The sequence below is a fragment of the Spodoptera frugiperda genome, chromosome 31 (assembly GCF_023101765.2).
Source record: "Spodoptera frugiperda isolate SF20-4 chromosome 31, AGI-APGP_CSIRO_Sfru_2.0, whole genome shotgun sequence".
In the NCBI taxonomy this organism is placed as follows: domain Eukaryota; kingdom Metazoa; phylum Arthropoda; class Insecta; order Lepidoptera; family Noctuidae; genus Spodoptera; species Spodoptera frugiperda.
The window spans coordinates 3,047,179-3,054,845 of record NC_064242.1 but is presented as its reverse complement, the minus strand read 5'-3'; positions in this window follow the sequence as shown (position 1 = coordinate 3,054,845).

The following is a 7,667-nucleotide window of genomic DNA, read 5'->3' as shown; positions in this document are numbered from 1 at the left end:
CTAAATCCACCTCAGCCTGAGTAAAGAGAGGATCATTCTCCGAAAGCTCCGTCATTTCATCAAGGTTTCTCCCATCCGCTAGTTTCCGAAGGGCAGCATGGTGGGAGTCATCGGTATTTTCAGAATCATCAGGGTAAAAAGTTTTCGCCAGCAGTTCCGCTGATTTAGCCGGACTGAGGGTCACTCCTTCTGCGTTCCTTAAGAGAGCATCTTCTTGATATTTTGTTGTTTTCCTGATGATTCTGTACACTCCGTCCCACATACTTTCCCTCTTTTGAGTTGTGCAAAACTCCTTCCAACTTCTTGTTTGTTCCTCATCTGCCTTTGACGTGTATGCTTCCTTTGCCTGTATATATTCGTCAATGACGAATTGTTTACGAGATGGAGCTGCGTTCCTTATCCTCCTTTTTTTTCGAAGCACATCAGTCTTTAGATCCTCCAGGGAATCTGTCCACCATGGGGGCTTACTTTTCCTTTCTTCGCCCTTATCTTGGGAATAGCTTTTTCACATGCTTCTGTGATGGCGTTGATGTAAGCTGTGACCATGGTTTCTAGTTCCCCAGATGATTGGACACTCATGATTTTTTGTGGAGTTATCTTTTTCTCTGACAGAGAAGTTCTTAATTGAGTTTTAAATTGATTCCAGTTGGCCTTTTTGGTATAGTAGATTCGCGTTGTTACGGGTTTTATAATTTCCAATTCTTTTTGCAACTGCAAGTCAAAGGTAATGGCATTGTGGTCGGAAGTTGTAAGGCCTCTGTCAACTGTCCAATTTTCGACTCTAGCCAGCAAAGACGTACTGCAGGCTGTAACATCCACTATACTTGTGTAAAATCGGTCCCGTCTGAGTGCTTCAAATGTTGGTGTATCTCCTGTATTGAGTATGTGGAGGTCCATCTCGTTGAGGAACGAATTATAGTCTGCTCCTCTTTGGTTTTCATAGCTGCTGCCCCACCAAGGGCTCCAGGCATTCACGTCTCCAGCTACAATGAGGTTTTTTGTTCTTAATTTTGGTATGGATTCCTTTAAACGTACCAGATTGAGATTTATATCCTGATCTCCCTCAAGGTAAACAGATATCACTCCAAGCTGCAAGCTACCTGAAGTCACCAGCACAGCTGCTTCGGTTTCCGTTACCAGCTGAGGATCGTGTACAACCCTCAACCGATCCGAAAAGACTATTACAGCCGCTTTCACAGGCTTCTGTCGATTAATGGTGCATTGAATTATTCTTGCGCCAGGGTATTGTTTCATTTCACCGGTATTGCCTACATAAGGTTCTTGGACAAGAGCCAATGATATACCCTTCCTTGTCGCCGCTTGTATTAATTCAATGGTTGCTAGCTTAGAGCGATGCAGATTTGCTTGGATGATGTGCATTCTGCAGCTGCTCAAACCTGAGGGAGTCCCACTTCTTTGCGCCTGGTCAACCTTAGCAATACGCTATGCGAGATCGTGCTATAGCGTCCCATTTTTGTCTTTCCCGACAGACGTCGCTAAAGGCATTGTGTGCGGTGTCAGTGCTCACACCCTGTATCCTCAAGCAATTCCTGCATGATGGCGGTTTATTTGAGAGTCGGTTTGGACATTTTTCCCACATATGCGGTTCTCCGCAGTGACTGCAAAGGTGTTCTTTAGCCTGGCACACTGTTTTGGTATGGCCGTACTCCAGGCATTTGTTGCATTGGACTAGTGGGGACTGGTCGTACACAGGTCTTCTCTGCAACCCTACGTAAATTTTTCCAGCTTCCAGGAATCGCCTGTGGATACTTGGTGATAACTCTAGCACTGGATGACACTCATGCTGGTTTCGTGCCTTTTTCCTATATTTCACCCTTATGATGCTGTCCTGCATGTTGACATCACCCAGAAGATGTTTATTTTGAGCAAGCACGTGTTCCACCAGCTCTGTATCTGTATGATAGGACAGCACATCTGCTATGCGGAGCAGTGGGTTATTAGCTTTGGCTACTTCCACCCTGAGGTCATCCTTTTTCTGGACCTGGTTTTGCACTAACCTCATATCTTCTTTGGTACCGCAGCTTAAGATGACCTTCTGGTTCTTTGCCTTTCTCACCTTTTCCACTTTAGCTCCCGTCTTTTTGCAGTCTAGAGCTACCCTTATTTTTTCAATAACATTGTCCCCTGTGTTTTTGGGATCTGTTGAACTTATGATAAGGGTGTGGTTCGGTTTGGGGACGGATGGTTTGGATGCCACCTGCGCGTACGTAGGTTTCCGGATTTGTTTGACAATATCTGCCAATGCCATTTCCGTGCACACACTTGGCGCAGGTGGAGGAGGCGTTCGCTCTTTAAGCTGCCTCATTGTCCGCAGTTCTGAAGATACTGCATCCAGACGCTCGGTGATAGGCTGAAGATCCTTTTTAAGCTGGGGTAGATGAGGTTGTGGTGGAGGATCCTTGATGTGATCTGCCAGTAATTCGAGGGTTTTTTTTACCCCAACTAGGTCCTCCTCAATTCTTTGCTGGCTCTGGGTGGTATTTTCTGTCGAGGCACTTTGCTCACGGGAACTCAGCCAAACCTGTATCTCTTCACTCATTGTTTGGAGAGTGGTGGTGCTTTCCAAAGCCTTGTCCTGACCTCTGCGAAGTTCATCCAGTTGCTGAGACAATGTGTTCACGGTTTGAAACAACCTAGTCTGCTGATCTTTCAGAGGTTGGAGTTCAGCTTCTATCAGGGTTTTGGTAGGCAAATCTCGGGAATGATTCCACCTAGCAACCGTAGTTTTTATTTCCGTGGTGGATTTCAGAATGTCCTCTATCCTCTTGTATGGTTCCAGTGTCTCGTAGCCCAGCCAAGAACGAATGGCCTTTGTCTGCTCGAGATTCATCGCTAAATCGTTGCGGGCCAATGCTACCTCTGAGGTCAGGTCTTTGGTTACCTCAGCAATTTTCTTGTTATGGGCCCTTTCGATGACGATAATTTCCCTAGCATGGCGTGACTTTTCCCTCTCCAGGCTTAACATATGCCGAGATCGAGAGTCTGAGAGGGCGAGACAGGTCTCGTACAGGGACTGAAGACATTCTATGGCTGTTTGTTTGAATTCCCTATTCATGTTTTTGGCGGATTCCAGAGCCGTTTTTCCCCGCTGCAGTAGTTCGTTGGCATATTTGTTCGCCATGTCCATTGCAATGCCCGAGCGCCGTCCATCTCCGGGCAACATGCTTTTCCTTCCCTGTGTATCCAAGGTATCCTGAGTTCTGAAGTCCCAGGCCTCGTCATCCGAGAGGATTTCGGCTTGCGCCCATGTTTCGACCTTTTGGATAGCCTCTGCCGCTTGGGTTTTAGAGGAAGGCGAGCAGTTGATGGATCCTTCACTTGCAGATGACGTCACTGCCGCGGCCATTAAATGCCCCGAAATCCGTGGAGTCAACGACGACGCCACCCCGGACCGTGGAAGGCTCGTTCCCGGCTCCCTGACGGGAGACGGTGACGTTACCACGACAACTGCCGAGCGCTTACCGCGAGAGCTACTGGTGGCAGACATTGTTGTTAATTAAAATTTGTTACTTAGAGTCAGTAAAATCCAGTCGAAATGTTGTTTTGTGTGTGTTTGAGTTGTTACAATGTTGTGTATATATATATATTTTCTTACGGGTTAAGTGTTAGTATGTTATTGTACTTAACAAGATATATTGTTAGTAATATACGTAATATAATATCCCTCTATAAATACTGTATTTTGTTTTCCGACGTTCCGCTGATGTCCTGCTGTAGTCGGGATGTGGTGTAGCATGCACGGCGTGTGTAGAACCACTGGTGTTATTGGTCCTGATGTATCTCGTTCGTTGAGTGTGAAGGCGACAACCCGTCGAATAAGGCCAGTAGATGTTGTCCTTCTCAATCGTTGACAGCCAAATTTTTGCAGTCTTTGTTGATGAGTCGGTCCCGTAGCCCTTGGTGACGTAATTGTTGTGGACAATGGAATGTGTAGTGTCAGCAGTTTCGTCTATTTATCACGTTCTGTCGCCGCCGTCTATTTATCACGTTCGTCGATGAATGTGACGGACGTGCTGACAGTGTGTGCCGGAATCAAGATCACGATCGCTTACTTGATGATGCGGCGATATCGTAATTTATAATGTTTATTTCTGTAACATATGGTATTTGTTTTGGTAGTTTTGGGCCAAACTGGCTATTTGTATGTTTTTGTTTATGCCTGCTGGTTGAGATGAGGCTATACCAATGTTCAGAATTTTTGGAACGTGGTGGTTTCACTGACCTTCCTGGTATTATGGATCGGTACCACTGTCCTGCTCCTTGCTCCTGATCCTGCAGAGTCCCAAGTTTGCCCACACTTTTCCAGTTGCGTCGAGTTATTTGCGATCACTTATCAACGATTACACGCGATTAGCTCAAAAATTGCTTTTTTTAGACAATTTTTCCACGGAGCTATATGTGTCTTGCGCGAGAGTCGTACGTGTTATTACCTCACCTCTACTTCGTGACGGGTATATCATATGTTATGTTAAAATATTTTATTTTCAACAACGTGACACCAAATAAAGGTACCATTCACAAAATAATTTCAATTTCATTCACATCAAACATTGGAAACATTATCTTTATCGCGTGGGGTAAATATACATATATACATATCAAGCTACACAAAACCAGTTTATCATGGACTCGCTTCGTACGACCTTTCCCCACATTCAACGGTCAACTTATATTGGTTATTGTATCTTGATGTGTTGTGTATGTAAAAGTGGGGGTGTATGTATTTTCGTCTTTTCATTTTCATATCACGTTGTGCTCGAGTCGACCTAGGCACGCATACCTTAATAGAATATTTCAATTTGTCGTTGTGTATGTGCGTATGTCGTATGTACATATGTATGCATGTATGTAAATACCAAGTTGAGTGAAAGCTTGTGTATTAGTTTTAGATATGCGAAGTGAAATATAAGTAGTATGTGACTTGACTTGACTTAACATCCTATGCCCCTTTTTTAAGAGGGGAAAATTATCTAGTCACTTTTCCCGCCTCGGGCTAGGGGAGAGAGAGAGTGTCAGAACCCTTTAGTTATGTATGTAAGTTGCTGTAATTGGTTGTCTACCGTTGTAACTTTTGAATTAAATAAATAAATAGAACCGGAGCCCTGGTAAACACGCTAGATAGTCCACAGCTCCTGCAATTCTATGCCCCTAGAGGGGGCAGAGGGCGTCCCCTGAAGATTTCCATAGCGATCTGTCTTGAGCTTCATGCTTCACCTCGCTCCACGTAATTCCGATGGTCGTCAGTTCAATTCAATTTGAGAGCATAAAAAGTTAAATAAACATTGACTTTAGGCTGTATAAAGTGGTTCACAAATACGCATGATGCATCGCTTCGTATGACAGAGACAATAAGCAGATTTTTTTATATGAAATAAAAATACCCATAAACAATAATTTATTTTTACTATTGTAATCTCTAAACACAACACTACTTCCCATTAAAGCCGTGGCAGATACTTTTAGAACACCTTTTATACAGACTATCTAAATTAACTATTTGTTCAAAATGTAAATCAAGATTTCAAATACGAATTCCTAGAACTTTAGGTAATTATATTCACATCAAAACAACAAAATATAATGGAAGCATATTCTGTATAATTACCCACACATTTACATTTAGGTACTTCGTGTACAAGTACAAAACAAATGTTATTTGTGAAGATACAAAATAATGTTCTAGACTAACAATACCTACCTATTGTATTGGATTAATTTTACTACAAATACTGTAATTGCCCTATGAGAGTATACAAGAAATTGGAAACCCATAACTATTTCTATATATCATACAGGAGAAACAAAACTATGTGAAAATAATCATATTTGTATTGTGTGAATTGGGAGAATGCAAAAGTACCTAACCGGAGGCCCAATTACCTCCTTCCCAATCCCCGAACAATCCTTAAATTCCCAACCCCCAAAAGGCCGGCAACGCAATTGTAACGCCTCTGGTGTTTCAAGTGTCCGTGGGCGGCAGCAATTGCTTACCATCAGGCGAACCGTCTGTTCATTTATCGGCTTATAACATAAAAAAGAACATAAATCAATCGATACCAAAAACTTAGAACCGATTGAAACCAATAATCGAGTATCCCATCACTACAAAATGACAACACCACATTTATTTAAATAGTTTACATCAATCTCGTATCTGCGTTAGGGCCATAAACTTTATGTCACAGCATAAATTATTTTAACGAGGATCTTAAGGCCTACCATTAAGTGAAGATGGTCCTTCTGGGCATAAATTCGTGTTTATTGTTAGACTGTGAGCGTTTGTAGGACACGTTTCGTTTAATTACGTACTTATCTTGATGATGCCACAGAATAACTAAATAGGGTAGTCTGTCTGTAGGTTTGGTAGGTACCTACTATTGTGTTGAAGGTAGGGGTGGTGAGTATTTACCTTAATACAAGATGTTTGTACCTAAAGTATAGATTGAAAGTGTATAGCGGTTTGAAAAGAATAATTTACAGTATTAACAACAACTGTAATATTTTATTATGAAAAAGATTATGGCTAATTGCTAGTCTTGCTAAAACTCAAGAACGGCTGGAGCTATTTGGCAAATTTTGGCCTTGAATTGTTTGTGAAAGTCCAGGAAAGATTTAAAAGCTGAGAAAAAAATGTTTGAGGTGGTATCAAGCTTGGCTTATATTTTTTTAATTAAAACATTAATACTGAAAATGTGGATCGTACCAACATATTGCATACTTTTCTCTGCCAATTACGTACATTTTACATCCCATCTATATTAGTTCATTTCTAATATTAAAGATGGGAACCCTAATCATAGGTACATTAGCCGGGTTATGAAACCACACGCTTCAATATTAAATAAATGGTATTTACAAATTGGAACAATAATTACTGGTTGGTGGGAAAAACTGGAACATTGACACGTGTACGTTTGTTTTAGTTCCAATTACTACTACTGTCTTTCTAGAATGTGGTCGATTGGACATGTAATACCTATTTTGGGGACACAACTGTCTTGTAGGAACACTGAACCATGAATTAACACAAGATAGACGTAATTAGTAAAATGATTATATATGGCATTTACTAAAATAACGTAACAGAGTCTTTTATTTATTTTTATTATTGGCGTTCCATTGTCTCTGTCTACCCCCATCAGCCCTGATGGGAGATAGGCGTGAGGTTATGTATGTATGTATGTAGAGCATTTTAATCTCCGAAGAGACAGAGACACACATTTACTCTCTTGAGACGAGTTATGCCATGATACTCACGCTTGACAGATTCCTTAGAAATTGCAGTTTCAACACCAACAGTTCAGTTGGTATTGCAAATAGTTAACACCAGCTTCTGTCAGCGGCTTCGTCCGTGTTTCTGTGGGATAAAAAGTATCCTATCACCCAAGTCCACACATACCCTGCCTGTATACCAAATTTCTTTAAAATCCGGTCAGTAGTTTCAGACAACCACCCAAACAAACAAACTGTCACATTTATAACACTATTGTGATTACTCTGACTTCCCTTGTAATGACATCAGCTATCTTTAAGATACAAATCTGCTTGTCCATTATGGAAATATTAAAGATAATGACGCTCTGGAAGACTCATTTGCAAGGAAGAATACTCTAGTTCAGTTCATAAACTGTTGTCGCCATCTTAAT